This window comes from Gossypium hirsutum, chromosome D03, assembly GCF_007990345.1.
Source record: "Gossypium hirsutum isolate 1008001.06 chromosome D03, Gossypium_hirsutum_v2.1, whole genome shotgun sequence".
NCBI lineage: Eukaryota > Viridiplantae > Streptophyta > Magnoliopsida > Malvales > Malvaceae > Gossypium > Gossypium hirsutum.
This window is the reverse complement of record NC_053439.1, coordinates 36,895,590-36,913,486: the sequence shown is the minus strand read 5'-3', so window position 1 is coordinate 36,913,486 and position 17,897 is coordinate 36,895,590.

Sequence of the window (17,897 nt, the reverse complement as noted above, 5' to 3'; positions counted from 1 at the left end):
AATGGTAACTAATGAATCATTATAAAGAAAAGAGAGATTGGTGAGTAAATTTGTAATAATGAACTTAAAATAAAATAAAATGATATAGGAGAAGTAGGATTTCGTTTAGAATAAAGAATGGAAGAGATCGAAAAATGGTGAAGAAAGAGAGGAGGAGGAGGAGAACAAAAGGTGTTGCGGCACTTGAGAAAGTGAGGAGATTATTAAAGAAAATAATAAAGAAATGAAGAGAAGATGGTAATATCGATGGTGGTGCAAGGTGGTGGCCATAGAGGTGAGTGGTGGTGCAAGGAGCGACGTAGGAGCAAAATAAAATAGAAACGGTGGTAAAAGGGGAGGTTCGACGGTGGTTCAGTTCTCAAGGAAGTGGTGGATGAGAGGAAGAAAAATTGCAAAGGTGGTTGATGGCTAAAACAAAAGAAAGAAATAGAGAGAAATGGGAGGATCAAGGGTAGGGATGACAATGAATAGGAAAAAGGAGAAAAGATGAATCAAAAGAGTTTTTCTCATATTGTCTAGGTTCAATGTATTATCTCGCATGGTAAAATGATGTAGAAGGTAAGTTAAGGGAACAATGGAGCAAAAAGGGGGATCATGTTTTGGTAAACAAGGCATGTTGACTTAAAAAGAAAGGGAAAAATCTTTCCCCATGCATGGCAAGTATGTTGGACGCCAAAGGGTGTTCACACAAGCTAAAGTTGTCAAAAAATTTAACTAAAAGTTTTGGAAGTGTGGGGGATTGAATATAGGACCTTTAGGACACTAGTTAAGCTATTAAGTACTAGGCTAATTCACTTGCTTGATCACACTCCTACAACAATTATTTTTAAAAAAATGGTGTGACCTTTGTTAAGGCTTGAAGCAATATAGTACCACATAGAGAATAATGTAAGGGAAATGATTCGAACACAGTTCATCAAGGACAGCTTCACAACTACTCAATCACTAGATTTGATACTTATTTATTATCAAATGAGTAAAAGATTATCTAGAAAATATTTGGCCGTGACCACTCTTGGTTCACTAACCCGATTTTTGGGATGTGACGTGAAACTTGATCTATCTTCGATTCAGATGCTTGAATATCTAAAATATAAGCTAGATAAGCTTCAACTCTTTTCCGAATAAACTTCTAAGTAGTAAAAGCCAATACTATATTGGTAACACAATATGACCTATCCAATTCAACACTGATCAAATCACTGCTTGGACGTTTCAAAACAATCTGTTTCTATTTGTAACTAACAATTGCAACATGGATTGTTAGCCAATTCATACCTAGAATAACATCAAATTAATTTCACGGCAACATCAGATCAACAAGAAATTCGTAACCCCAAATTTTCAGTGGATAATATTTACACACTTTATTAAAAATCGCACTCTGACCTATCAGATTTGACACCTTAATATCAAATTTAGTCAACTCTACTGGAAAATTCTTTTTTGTTACTAAATTTCTGCGTATATATGAATGTGTTGACCGAGGATTAATCAATGTATAAATAGGAATATCAAAAAGAGGAACTGTAACAGCGATAATGTCGAGTGTTGTACCCTCTTCTCTAGCACGAATCACGTAAGTTCTAGCTGGTTCCCGACCTTGATCTTTTACCCTTCTGAGAAACAGTCACTGATATGACAATCTGTTCTGAACCTGATTCAGTTTTATTTAGACAATCCATTAGGAAATGCTTAAACGAACTACACCAGAAACAGGTTCCCTTTTTGAATCTACAAATACCGAAATGATTCCTGCCCCAATGTTCGCAAATGAGTGTGTTTACATTTCAAACACTACCAGCACTTGCTACCAAAGTAGCCTAAGTCTTTAGATGATTTTGTCTAAATGCACTGTTTCTCGGATTCCCAGTAGAAGAAAAAGACTGACTTCTAAAATCCTTCGATTTCTTGGATAGTGGAGTCGAAAAATTTCTAGTCATACTTTGCTTGCTCGAGCTCTCATTTTTAGCTCTTGCTCATTTTTTCTCATTCCAAACTGCTTTCATTTTTTGAGCATTCTCGGATAACACTACAAATTCTTTTATTTCAAGAGCACTCAACATTACTCTAATTTTTTCATTTAAACCCCATTTAAATCGAGTACACCTTTCAGCGTCTGAAGTTAATTGGTATCGGACATATTTACTTAGATTGAGAAATTTATGTTTGTATTCAACAACTGACATGTTTTCGTATTTCAAATCCATGAATTCTCATTTCTTTCCCTCCAAATAGATTTCACTAATATATTTCTTCTTAAACTTAGCCTGAAAGAAATCTCATTCCACTCGATCTCTCAAGACTACTGTTGTTAGGGTAATGCGACACTGATATGCATATTCTTTCAACAACAACATAACACACTTTAATTTGTCTTCCAATGAGCAAACTAACTCATCAAAAACTGTCTTCTAGCCAATATTTGGCTTTCACGAGATTATCATTATACAACCCTCAAAATTCTTCTGCCCCTCATTTACGAATATTTTCTGTAGGGGGTGGTTAACATTTACCTGATTCGGGTTTTGAGGACGACAAGGTGTTGGGGGAAGCACAAGAGGGGGCAGAGGTTGTGGAACCATCATGGTAGCTTGCACAAATTGAGCAAACCACTCATTCATCATTTGGAAGAGTACACCACGGTCCTCACTTCCAGGTATATGGGGTGCGAGTAAACTTTGACTTACTCCATGTTTAGAAGACAGAACGTTACTATCCACCTCATCATGTATGACATGATTAGACTTGAACGATATTGCAAATCTATAAGAAAACATAGTCAGATCAGATCTAGAGCATCATTCAAAAATATAGGTTATTGTGGCATGTATTTTATAGACTCAATACATGCTACATTTAGTCTTAGAGTCATGTAAACTATAGCTCTGATACCACTAAATATAACACCCATTACCCGGTTTGGTTGCCAAACCCAAGCTACAGGATGCTACAACAGAAAACAAAAACAAACGCATATATTCTTATCAATAATATTAAATAAATCGATAAGTAAAAATTGAGTTTCATGCTTAATGTGAATTTCAAACAAATTTCTATCTCAATCAAGCTTACGAAAGCTCTTAAATTGACTCGTAATCAATTTAGGACTATTTTGAAACTTTTACAAAATAAGGGTAAAAGTGCAAAACAGGGGTCACACGGCCGTGTGGCTAGGCCATGGAATAGGATGAGGCCGTGTGGTGCTGTATCACACTGTAACACCCCAAACCCAATTGAGTTGGTTCGAACCAAATTTGGTGAGCTACATTAGCCATTGGAGTGACTCTCTATTAACTTCTAACCAATTCTCCAACACACCATGAATTTACAACACATATAATGTTCTAAGTTATCACACAGCAGTCGAACGTCATCAAGTTATATATGGAATGCAAAATATGCGAGCTCACAAAAAGAAGTAAAGGAAGGACTCACATGTCACCTAAGTAATAAAACTTAAAGGTTCACATGTAAGAAATAAATAGGGTATTTTAGGGTACGCATACAAAGGTTCTCACACTTTTATAGAGTTTATTAAATAGTAAGGTTATCACTACTGAGCATTCGAATGTATATTAGGCGTCGCAAACATACAAGGGTCACATGAATAAAATTACGCAAAATAACTGAATCAGATGTGGAGTTAAGACATAATTTGGAAAAGTTATAAGAATACAACATAACATGCATGTAAGGAGGAATAATGAACATTAAAATTTATTCATATCAAAAGAAGAATTTAGAAACAAGGGTTTAATTCAAGGTTTCGTAAAATAACAGTAGCAACTATAATAAAACTAAGCTCACACAATTAACTCCGTCGCCTTTTTCTCGGGTTCGCAAATATCTATTCAAGGATTAGCCTCGCCTAGGTCATCTACCTTGCCACTGCCATCCGTAACCTACTTTCCTACGAAGTAGGAGAGGAGTGGGTGTGTTCATTGAGGACTCAATGAATATACAGGAACATCAAAGCATGCCTTAAGTAATGTGGTGTTTAAAATAGAAGCTTAGTTAAAAAACTATTTTGCGAGCTGGGCTCTCCGCAAGACCTAGTTCGCAATTACTTGTTTATCAGAAAAAACATTTAAGTTTGAAAATAGAATCATATGTACTTTCCTAAAAATCATACTTAAAAATTTGGCTTGTTCTTGAAAGGAAAAATTACAATATAAACATTTACTTGTACTTATTCTTATACTTGTATCATTAATAACAGTTTCATAAAAAAACTTGTTCATAGTCACTTGCACTTATCTTTTTTTGGATAAGTGAATATCCTTATAGTGCCTCACTTGTAACTTAGAGAGTCCTTAACATATCCCATAAGTGTAGGGATAAGCTAAACACTCTCCTGTATGCCAACATGTCCCTATAAATAGAGCATAGCTCGACATTCTCTTATTCCTCCACATGTGTCATGACCTTAACGCCCAAATCACAAACTTAAAGATGAGTACTCATAATCCTATGGAATACCATTATAGCCAACATATAAGCTCGCATAAAAGCACTTGTTGATTTAGAGCTCGCACAAAAGCTCGTAAAAACACAGTTTATAAACCGTACATTAAAAACATATCTTAAAACATAGGCTCAATAGGAGTAGACATAAAACATAATTTAAAAACAGAGTTATGTAAAAAGTTTACTCTTGGAACTTAGTTTAAAAGTCCAAAGTTCTTGGAAAACGTAACAGTTCGCACACAGTAAGGAACTCTAAACGCTCACTGAAAAGCTGAGAATTTTAAATAACTTTTGCTTTGCCTTTATCCTTGCTGGTAGATGGTTTGTCTAGTTCTCAACATACATACATGAATATACACAAATTACGAAACAAACAAAACATACTCAAATATACGAGCGAACCTAGTTTTTTAGGCAATCAACCCTAATAGGACAGAGACTTACCTTGGTTTCTACGAAGTTGGTTCCGAACAGAGACTTGACAATATAATAATCGATCAGAGAATTTTCTTGGAAATAGAGTTGTATTTATAGGCACTAAGTGTTTTAGTATTCTTAGGATAACCTACTTGACTTAGGAACCCTAGTTGATTAGAAGAATTTTATGTGCACGAAAAGTGTCCTAGATACACAATATCTTAATTTCTTAATTTAAGTTTGACTCGAATTTAACTGGCGAACCCTAGTCCTCCAAGCCAATTGGTGAACCCCAATTCTACAAACATGCACGCTGTCAAGTCTCACTATCTCAGTGATGTAAATTTCTACGAGACATTACAAAGTGTAGCTTGTGTGAACAGGTAGGAAATGCGAAGCAATATACAATCACCCAAATAACATCCTTCTTGGTCGTAGTTAGTGACAAACCTGACACAAAATCCATAGTGATTCTTTCTCATTTACACACTAGAATCTTAAGTGGCTGGAGCAGTCCTGCAAGATACTGATGCTCTGCTTTGACTTTCTGGCAACTTAGGCACTTTGCCACAAAGTCTTAAATAGCTTGCTTCAAACCAGGCCACTAATAGAGCTCGCAGAGGTCACGGTACATCTTGTTAATGCCGAGGTGCATTACATAAGGTATATTGTGTGCCTCAGTAAGAATAACATGTTGGAACTCCTCGTCATTGGGCACAAAAAATCTTCCACGAAAGCAGAGTACCTTTATTTAGTGGGAAGTCCCCCTTGCACTCTTTGCTCCACTAGACAAACCCTCTTTACCAACTCTTCATCTGAGGCTTGCTTTTTCTTGATTTGCTGTGGAAAATTTTGTCTTATTTTTAATTTTGCTAGGAGTCTTTTATCACTTGTTACACTCAATTGCGCAAGCAGAGCTCATAGTAAGCATACTGACTACCTAATTAGTGCATTAGCTACTATGTTAACCTTGTCAGAGTTATACTCTATCACACAGTCGTAGTCTTTCAGCAATTCTATCCATATTATTTGTCATAGATTCAAATCCTTCTACGTGAGCAAGTACTTGAGGCTCTTGTGGTCCATATAAACGGTACACTTCTCACCATACAAGTAGTGTCAGCGCATTTAAAGTGCGAACACCACCGCGACTAACTCCAAGTCGTGGGTTAAGTACTTATGCTCATGGACCTTTAGTTTCCTAAAAGCGTAAGTTACCACCTTCCCTTCCTGTATCAATACACAACCCAGCCCCGTGTGAGAGGCATCACTGTAAACCAAAAATTCCATCCCTGGTTCTAGTTGAATCAAAACAGGTGCTTTGGTAAGTAAATCTTTAAATTTGTCAAAGCTGTGTTACCTTTCTTTTGTCCATGTGAACTCTTCTTTCTTCTTGAGTAATTTTTTAAGGGTGTTGTTATAGTGGCGAACTACTCAACAAACCTGTGATAGTGCCCTGCGAGCCTTAAGAAGCTTCTCACTTAGTAACACTTTTTGGGGATCTCCACTTCACAACGTATTCAATTTTCTTTTGGTCTATGCGAACCCCTTTAGTTGAAACTACGTACCCCAAAAACGTAACTTCTTTAAACCAAAACTAACACTTGTAGAACTTCGCTAACAGTTGCTTCTCTTGCAGAACTTGCAACACTGTTCATAGATGAGTATCGTGCTCTTCCTTAGTTCACGAATACCCAAGAATCTCATCTATGAAAACCACCACACCATGATCCAGGTATTCATGGAACACTTAATTCATAAGGTCTATGGTTGTAACAATGCATTCGTCAACCCAAAAGGCATCACCAGAAACTCATAATGCTGATACCTCATTTTGAACGTTGTCTTCAACATATCAGACTGCTTCACCTTGAGTTGGTAGTAACCAAATCACAAATCGATCTTCAAAAACATTGTGGCACCTCACACTAGTCAAACAAATCGTCAATTCTTGGCAATGGGTACTTATTTTTTATAGTCAATTTATTCAACTGTTTTAGTCTGTCAAAACCATTTTTTTAAATTTAAATTGAAATCAAAAAGAGGGATCGACTTTGAAAATAAAATGGGAGTCGCCACCGATCTTTTGTTAAGGTGTGACCGGTTCACCGTTAAAAATGAATTTGGTCCACAAAATTTTGAGAAAATAGATTCGGGAGTCGATTACGCACGAGGAAGGGTTAGCACCCTCATAACGCCCAAAATTGGTACCGAATTGATTGTTTAATGTCCTAGTGTTGAAAATTCGAAAAGATTTTAAAATACGATCCTTTTAACTTGAATAAATTGAATTGAATAATAAGACACTCATATTTTAAAGAAATAAAGTGTCAAACCCAATGAGTTAAGGCGCAACATTTTTAATCTTGAAAATTATGTAACTTGTGACTTTTAAAACTCATGTTTTTAAACTTAAGAAGGATATTCAGTTATTTGAGCCAAATGAAAAATCGGAACCCTGTAAGTTAGGGTTCAATTTGTCAAAATTCCAAATACAGAATATTGCCTTTATTTTTTTTAGAAAAATTCTCGTTTCGAGAAAACAACATGTCATATCCAATGCGTTAGGACATAACGTATCGAATTCCTGAGAATGAGCTTTTTATTTATGTTTTAATTAAAAAGGATACTCGGTTCCTTAGGTTCAACGAGGAAGATTGGAATCCAGTAAGTTAGGACACAATCTTTTCGAAGATCCCAAATTCCGAGTGTCGCATTATTTGAAAGACTTTTGAATGAATTGGCTTTGATATTAAAAAGAATATAATCCTTTTGACGAATAAAACGTAATAGGATGACAATGTATATCGCAAAAGAAAAATTCTTAAGTTAAAAAGTATGCTAATGAGCGGTAAGGTATCAATAAATACAAATAAGCAACACAAAATATGAAATAATAAAAACATACATCACACATTATGTAAATTCCAGCACTAACAATTAAGAACTAATGAATTAAAAAAGCAGATTAACACAAATAAATGCACAAGTCCTAAAATAATTGAAAAGACGATTAGCATGGGAGAAAGGAAATTATAATCGAGAAGTTATAAAAATAATAACATACACACACATGAGGACTTGAAAATAATAAAAATGGAGTTAAAAACACATAAAATAATAGTATCTAAATAAATTTTAAAGTAAATTTTATAAAAAGAAAATCTAAATACATAAAATAATGTGCCTGTATAAAAAGATATATAAAATGGGTAAATTTTAAAAGAATATATTATAAAACAATATCCGAGAATATATAAAATATATCAAAATTACACAACAATATAAAAATGTGATAGATTTTAATAATGAAGCCTAACATATAACAATGAATAACAAATAAAAAAACAATAATACATGATAAATTTTAAAACAAGTGTATAATAAATCTAAAATAATAAAGCAAATTTATTTATAATACTAAATGATGCTACATAAATAAAAACATAATGGAACTAGATATTAATATGTGATAACCTTACATAATTGGAAGTAATAATGTAATAATGAAACGTAAATAAATATATAAATTAATACTAATAACAATACTTATAATTATAAAACAACATTAATATAGATAACAAAAATATATATACATTTAAGTAATTCAAAAATGCAAACAGGATTAAATTGAACTCAAAACTAAACTGGAAGTGGAAAAACGAAAATAAACCAAAATGGAGGGAAAAATCGCGACGCGCGAATAATATGAGGATTGAATGGGAAATATTCCCCCCCTAAAACGCAGCGTCTTTAGCGCGAACCAAAGCATGATCAAGTCGAACATATGGGACCAATTCGGGAAATAAAGAAATATCAGATTGAAACCCCGAAACAAATCAGAAGGACCGATGGTAGAAATATCCCCTCCAAGACCAAAGCGCGCGGGTCTGGCCACGCTCGGGTCGGGTCATCGGGTTATGGCCATAAACCACCAAATGGCATCGAGCTCCATTACATTGGCTCTATCCGGTGACGTTTCAAAATCGAGCTTTAAAGGCCTAAACCTAAAGAGCTCCTCAGTTCCAAAACCTAAAGGGAGACCATTAGTCCCTGCGCCACTCGATATTCAGCACCCTTGAATAGTCCCCGATCCTAGCCCGTACTCCGATGACGATGGAGAGAGCCAAGATCGCACTGCCAGGTACGAGCTCTAACTTCCCCCTCTTTTCTTTTTTTGCTCTCTCTATATATGCTTATATGAGGTTAATAACAAACGAAAAAAAGAAGAAGAAAAAACCATCGGAGAAGAAAACAGAACGGAAGGAAAAGAAAACCTTTTCTTTTTTGTATTGATTTTCTGCGTATTTGATACAATATGCGTGTATGTCCCTTACAGATTCTAAAAAACGGCTTTATATAGCTGAAAATAAAAATGAAAAAGAACATCAAAAAAATCTGAAATTTTCTTTTTTACAACTGCTATTTTTGTTTTCTTTTGGTGCTGCGTTGTTCGCTTTTTCGTTTGTTGCAGGCGTACGGAGCATTGGACGTGGCGGATACGGAGGGTACGGAGGCGCACGTGAGAGCAGTGGCCTGGCACGCGCGGACGAGAGGAGCTGCTGCGGCGCTGGGGTTTGCCCTAGGGTTTCAGCTTTTGATTTTGTATCGTTGGGCCAGTAATTGGTTATTGGGCTAGATTTTGTAATATGGGTTGCTAGGGTGTATTGGGTTAGTGATCTGGGCCAAATTTTGTAGTTTGGACTGTACTAATTGGACTTTGAATTTATATTTGGAATTTATTTTTATTTATGCGAGCCCGGGCCAAAATTGGGCCTTACAGCTGCCCTTCTTTGCTCGTTGTCGTGTAACGAGAACAGAGCAAAGACTTAAAAAGGCTAATTTTTCCTGGTCGTACTGGACCTTGGTGCTCTTCTTCTTCCAGTAACCTCATTCCATCCTACTGCATCTTCAGAGGTATAGGAATTGGTGCTTCGATCCACTATATTGCAATATCAGGAAGATAGGATTTGTAGCTTGTAGCTTTCTAAAAAAAACAAAATTTGCTATCTCTAGTTGGCAAAACTTGATGCGATCTGCTCTACTGCAACATCAGAGAGATAAGATCTATTACTTTAATCCGCTCCACTACAACTTCAGGGAGATAGGATTATCGATTTCAATCTGCTCCACTGTAACTTCAAGGAGATAAGATTTGCCCTCTTCGATCTGCTCCGCTACTGTTTAGGGAGACAAGAGCTATAATTTCCAACCTATTCCACTGCTGAGCAGGGATATAGGACTTGTGGCTTAAATCTGCTTCCTTACACTTGAAGATAAGATTCGCCATCTTCGATCTGCTCCGCTACTGCTTAGGGAGACAAGATCTGTAATTTCCAACCTACTCCACTGCTGGCTAGGGATATTGGACTTGTGGCTTAAATCTATTTCCTTACACTTGAAGATAAGATTTGACGCTTTCAATCTGCTCCGCTACTGCTTAGGGAGACAAGATTTGTAATTTTCAACCTATTCCACTACTGACTAGGGACGTAGGACTTGTGGCTTGAATCTGCTTCCTTACATTTGAAGATAAGATTCGCCGTCTTCAATCTGCTCCGCTATTGTTTAGGGAGACAAGATCTGTAATTTCCAACCTACTCCACTGCTGACCAGGGAGATAGGACTTGTGGCTTAAATCTGCTTCCTTACACTTGAAGATAAGATTCGCCGTCTTCGATCTACTCCGCTACTGCTTAGGAAGACAAGATCTGTAATTTCCAACCTACTCCACCGCTGACCAGGGAGATAGGACTTGTGGCTTAAATCTGCTTCCTTACACTTGAAGATAAGATTCGCCGTCTTAGATCTGTTCCGCTACTGCTTAGAGAGACAAGATCTATAATATCCAACCTATTCCACTGCTGACCAGGGACATAGGACTTGTGGCTTAAATTTGCTTCCTTACACTTGAAGATAAGATTCGCCGTCTTCAATCTGCTCTGCTACTACTTAGGGAGACAATATCTGTAATTTTCAACTTACTCCACTACTGGCTAGGGATATAGGATTTGTGGCTTAAATCTGTTTCCTTACACTTGAAGATAAGATTTGCCGCTTTTGATCTGCTCCGCTACTGGTTAGGGAGACAAGATCTATAATTTTCAACCTATTCCACTACTGACTAGGGACATAGGACTTGTGGCTTGAATCTGCTTCCTTACATTTGAAAATAACATTCGCCGTCTTCAATCTGCTCCGCTACTGTTTAGGGAGACAAGATCTGTAATTTCCAACCTACTCCACTGCTGACCAGGGAGATAGGACTTGTGGCTTAAATTTGCTTCCTTACAATTGAAGATAAGATTCGCCGTCTTCGATCTGCTCCGCTACTGCTTAGGGAGACAAGATCTCTAATTTCAAACCTATTCCACTACTGACTAGGGATATAGGACTTGTGGCTTAAATCTGCTTCCTTACACTTGAAGATAAGATTCGCCGTCTTCGATCTGCTCCGCTACTGCTTAGAGAGACAAGATCTATAATATCCAACCTATTCCACTGCTGACCAGGGACATAGGACTTGTGGCTTAAATTTGCTTCCTTACACTTGAAGATAAGATTCGCCATCTTCAATCTGCTCTACTACTGCTTAGGGAGACAAGATCTGTAATTTCCCAACCTATTCCACTGCTGACCAGGGATATAGGACTTGTGGCTTAAATCTGCTTCCTTACACTTGAAGATAAGATTTGCCGCTTTTGATCTGCTCCGCTACTGCTTAGGGAGACAAGATCTGTAATTTTCAACCTATTCCACTGCTGACTAGGGAGATAGGACTTGTGGCTTAAATCTGCTTCCTTACACTTGAAGATAAGATTCGCCATCTTCGATCTGCTCCGCTACTACTTAGGGAGGCAAGATCTGTAATTTCCAACCTACTCCATTGCTGACTAGGGAGATAGGACTTGTAATCTTCAACCTATTCCACTGCTGGTCAGGGAGCTAAGTTTTGCAATCTTCAACCTATTCCACTGCTGGTCAGGGAGCTAGGTTTTGTGGTTTCACCGATCTGTTCTCTGGGGAACATGACCTATATAATTCATTTATGAACTTAATTATGCCTAGTGATTAGGATGTCATGATCAAAATGAATCAAATGCTCCTAACTAGACATGTGTGAATGGTGTTTGCATTAATGCAGAATTTTATTTTTCCGAGAATGATCCCGCTTAGGTTGTCATTACTCGAAGTTTATCAAGGCTTTAACACTGGCGTGTTACAACGCCTTCTTGCTTGACCGGCTTTTCTGAAAAACATTTAGCCAGGTTGCCCCCACTGTAAACTTCAAAGTTATATCCACTGGGGCACAAAATTTGTACTATCATTCTCCCACCGTAATCCAATGGTAGAAATATGACTTTTCCTCAATCCTCTTTTATCACAATTCAAGGATATAGGATCTTAATCTTTCTAGTTCCTTACACCATTCCCAAGGTGTCGTACCAAAGACTTATGCGCAGATGAAGGCTCTCTTCTCTGAGGTAACCTCTTCCTCTTACCTGGTGATCATTGCTTGCTTGTTTATTTAAGCTTTGTCACCAACATGGCATCTTGTCAATCAATGCATTTAACAACAAAATCCAACTATAAAATCTAAATTTAGACTCTTCCTTCTCAAATTTCCAACCTTTAAATTTGGTGCGTTCTAAACAATAGTCCTATTTCAGGCTCCCGTATTATTTAGAAAATTTTCAGAGTAATATGTAAAACTTCCTTTGTGGAATTTTTATTAGTCCATTCATTATTCCAATGCAACATACTTGCAAAAAATGGTCATGACAATGGATAAGAATAAAGTTGGTTCTAAGCATAACTCAAAATTATAAAAAATAGTAATAAAGAAATTGATTGGGAATGTATATCTTGGAAAAGAAAAAGTATTCCAAGAACAACAAATTCAATAAAAATAATATAAGAATTGGGTGCCCCAGATATCGCAACTTGAACTTCTCTGTACAAACTTTCTGAAGACCATTTTGAGTTTGACATGTGTTTGAGAGATCTGTAGTACTCTGTCAATGCTTCAGGATATCGCCTACCCTTTCCTGTTGATTCAAGTATAACAAGATCACCACATGTCCCCATCTGGTCAAAATTTGAATTGCTCTGATCACTTCATGCCCCATTCTGATCAATATTTGAGCTGCCCTTTTCGGGTTTTCAACTCAAATCCCCTTTGGCCTAAGGTGCCATTTGCGGGGTTTCCCCTTAGCCTCTCCATTTTTACTTTTTCATCATTTTTTATTTTTAATTTTCATTTTTCGTGTTTTTTTTACTCAAAGTCCCCTTTGCAGGTTTTCACCTTGGTCCTTTCTTCTTCTTTAAACGAAGTATTTCTTGACTAGATCTGAGTTGATAGGACTAGTAATCTTACTCAGGATCAGTGCTCCTCTGAAAAAGGTATTCTTTACAACACGGGGACATCCCCGGCTTAGCATTCATTTCCTTTTAGAATCTTTTTGTTGAGGAAGGATCTTTTTCAACACCCAGCCCTCTCGTGGAATTCTCTGGGATGACACTGTTTATTATGGGCTCGTATCATTTGTTTCTTGGTACATTCGACCCTGATGAATAGCTTTAACCCTTTTCCTAGGTCCAACTGATCACATCGCAATTGGATCCCTCCAACTCATAGCTCAACTAATGCCCGGAGAGAGGGGATTTCAACTTTAATAGAACCACAGAAAACAGTGTTGCCCGAGTCAAAGCACCAATAAACGTTCAAATAAAAAGAAGGCAGATGGTAACTTCACATGCCAACCCTTGTAAGTCTCAGTCATTTTTGCAATTCATTGTTTTGCAATATAGTGACAAAATTGTGGTGTCTGATTTTGAATTGATTACAGCCATCAGCTATCGTGCTGTCATTCAAGTTCAATGCATTTTCCAATACCATCCTCTTTGGGATTGGTATATAATGGCATTGGCATATGAATCAGCCTCTCATAATCTCAAAAATGAAGCAATGTCCATTAGAAGTCTTCGATAATGATGATGTCCATGCCCTATTTTGCTCAAAATTTGAGTCGCCCTTTTTGGGGCTTCAACTCAAAACCTCATTTGGTCACAAAGTGCCCTTTGCGGGTTTTCGCCTTGGCCTCTCCTTTTCTTTTTCTCCTTTTTGATTTTGATTTTGATTTTGATTGATTTTGATTTTTTTGCTTTTGCTTTTGACTTTGATTTTTATTTTTATTTTTTTGTTTTTTGCTTTTTGATTTTGATTTTGATTTTTTTTATTGAATCTGACTTCATAGGATTAGACAAGTCCTTGTTATCCCATTCGATTAGAATCAATGTTGCCATAAATAGAGTCTTCCACCTAAGATCCTCTACTTTCATCTTGTACGCGCAAAACCCTCTTTGGTATCAGATTTCTTTCATAGAGTCTTTTGGGGCGAAACTATGACTGAAATCTTTTGATCTTCTTCTTCTTCAATCAGGATAAAATCCAACAAAACTTGAAGAGATGGAAATTCAACTTCCAATGGGCAAAGCTATGTTGAGTCAACAGGAAAGGCATTGCCCCAACAAAGGATTGCATCGTTCATACAGCAAATTTCTGACATTGCGCTTGTTGACACCATTTTTTTGAAAACAACAGGGTCGACTTGGGTTTTGAAAAATGAAAACGAAAGTGGGAGTCGCCACCAATCTTTTTTGATGAGGTGTGATCGGGTCACCTCGTAAAAATGGTTGTTTTTAATAAATAATTTAATTTTATTAAAATTACGAGTTTGGTCCACGAAATTCAGAAAAATGGTTTCAGGAGTCGGTTACGTACGAGGAAGGATTAGCACCCTCGTAACGCCCAAAATTGGTACCTAGTTGATTAGTTAATGTCTTAATGTCGAAAATTGAAAACTTTGAAGAATTTTAAAAATACAATCCTTGTGTTAAAATGCTGAAAATTCTCGTGAAAAGGAGCATATTTCACGTTAATAAAGAAAGAGAATCATATCCAGTAAGTTAGGACACGATGTCTCGAATTCCCGATACGCGAATAAAAATGCTTATTTAAAAAATATTTGGCTATCTCGGATTTAAAAGGAAGATCACGACTAGTAAGTTAGGACTTGTTTTTTAAATCCCGAGATCATTTAAAACTTGAGTTTGAAAAGATTCGTGTATTTAGATATTGTGAAAATCGAAACCCAGTAAGTTAGGGTATGACCTTCTCGAATCTTAACACGAGATGCTATTAACAAATTTTGACATATCGAGTAAAATAAAATACGGAGTCGTAATAAAAGAATGTGAAAGCAAATTACATTTGTTGTTATACATGGCAAAATCACAATGAATACGAAAGTATAAAAATGATACGAGCGATTGCAACTAATATGAAATAAATAAAAGGACAAATCGACAACATGCAAAATAACAACGTATACAAACGAATAAAATTAAAACATTCATTCCAGATAATAATGAAAATGAAAATAAATAAATAATGAATACAATTAAAAATGTAAAAAGATATATATATATATATGAAAATAAAGTGTGTAAACAGATGTATATACATATATAAATATACAAGTATATGTATACGTGTAAGTTATGAATATACACATTTGGGTATACATGTATATACGTATTGTAGAAACATAGGCATATAAATATGAAAACTTAAAATGGGTATATAAATACAGACATGCATCAATTATAGAATAGATAATAATATAACCCTGCATATATATTTTTAAATATTAAACATGCATATACATATAAAAGTGCACATAAATGCATATGTCATGAAATGTATGTACGCATGAATATTATAAAGTATATAAAAAACGTGTATGCATATATATACAAAAATATACATAGGTATATATACATATATATTATGAAAATAAAACTTGAATAATAATAAAACTAGCTAATATACTAACAAAGCAGTAACGAATAGATATAAGTACAATGAAACTAATAATAATTAATAGTAATAATAATAATAATAACACTAAAATAATTAGTTAAACAATAAAATTGCTAAAAAAAAGGACTAAACCAGAATAAAAACAAAAATAATGGGCGAATTCAAAATAAAAAAAGACGAAAAGTTCTAAAATACAACACGCGCCGAAAGAGGGGGGACCGAAATGGTAAATAAACCAAAGCCTCCAAAACGCAATGCTGCAGTGGACCGAAGTGAAACAAAAGTAAAATTTTTGAGCTAAATTAAAATAAAAGATAATAACGAAAAAGGGGCTAGATTGCAACGTGCTGCAAAATCAGGAGGACTGCGTGTGCAATTATTCCCTCCGAGACCAAAGCGCGCGGATCTGGCCATGCGCGGGTCGGGTCATCGGGTCAGTGCCAATACGACACCGTTTTGGAGCCATTGTGGCAAGGCCCAAATGGTATCGTTTTATGCCCAGCATGAATGCCCTATTAACCTATTCAGCAGCCCCTTTTCATTTTAAAACAAAAGTAAAAAAAAAAAGGAAACCCTAGGCCCTCTCATGGCTGCGCCGCTCTAGTCATCGATCCATCAAATGGATCTTCAAACCCCTGCTCAAGCTCCAACGATGACAGAGAGAACAGAGGATTCGACGACGGCTCTAATCAGGTATGGTTTCTCATCACCCCCTCTCTCTTTTATTTTATATATGTACTTATATATACGAATAACAACGAAACAAAAAAGAAAGAAAAACAATAAGAACACAATGAAAAAAGAAAAAAAAAGAAAACCTTTTTCTTTTTGTATTGTTTTCGTTTCTTTGATACAGTATGCAGGTTTTTTTTTTCTTATAGATTCTTAAATCGGCCTTTATAGCTGAAAATAAAAAAAATAAAAACAAAAACAAAATCAAAAGAAATTTGTCCTTTGTCATTTGCTGTCGATTTTTGCTCTTTTTGTTTGTTTGTCGTTCTTGCAGGTACGACGTACGCGCAGCACATGGCGGTGTGTGAAGGCTGTACAGAGTTGTGGACGTGGCGTGCAGAGGCGTGGCTCGTGGGGCACGTGAGGCCGAGGGAAAGCGGCAGCTGAAGCTGAAAGCTGTTTGAAGGCTAGGGTATCAACGTGAATTGGGCCGTGTAAATCAGGTTAAGGTATTAGCTTTTTCGGGTTGTTTGGGCATTCGGGCTAGGTCTTTTGATTTAGTGGGCTAGGTTAAATTTAAGTTTGGTTGTAATTTTGGGCTGATTTGGGCTAGGTGTAATTGGGCCATTCAGGTTTAGTCTTCTAGGCATATGTATTTGGGCCTACTTGGATTTAGGCCTGCTGATGTACAGAACTGGACTATGTTATTGGTTTTTTTGGACTTTTAATTTTGGTTTTGGTTTTATATTTTTTTTACTTATTTCTGATTTGGGCTGGGCAGATTGGGCCTATTACAGCTGCCCCTCTTTGCTCATTGTCGTGTAATGGGAATGAAGCAAAGACTAAAAAAGGCCAATTTGCCCGGTCGTGCTGGACTTTGGTAGTTCTTTTTCTTCAAATAGCCTCATTCCATTCTACTGCATCTTCAGAGGTAGAGGAATTGGTGCTTTGATCCACTCCACTGCAACGTCGGGGAGATAGGATTTGTAGCTTGTAGCTTTTTAAAAGAACAAAATTTGCTATCTCTAGTCGGCAAGACTTGATGCGATCTGCTCTACTGCAACTTCAGAGAGATAAGATCTATTACTTTAATTCGCTCCACTACTGCTTAGGGAGATAAGATCTAATGCGATTCACTCTACTGCAACTTCAGAGAGATAAGATCTATTACTTTAATCTGCTCCACTACAACTTCAAGGAGATAGGATTATCGACTTCAATCTGCTTCCTTACACTTGAAGATAAGATTCGCCGTCTTTGATGTGCTCCGCTACTGCTTAGGGAGACAAGATCTGTAATTTCCAACCTATTCCACTGCTAACCAGGGACATAGGACTTGTGGCTTAAATCTGATTCCTTACACTTGAAGATAAGATTCGCTGTCTCCGATATGCTCCGCTACTGCTTAGGGAGACCAAATCTATAATTTCCAACCTATTCCACTATTAACCAG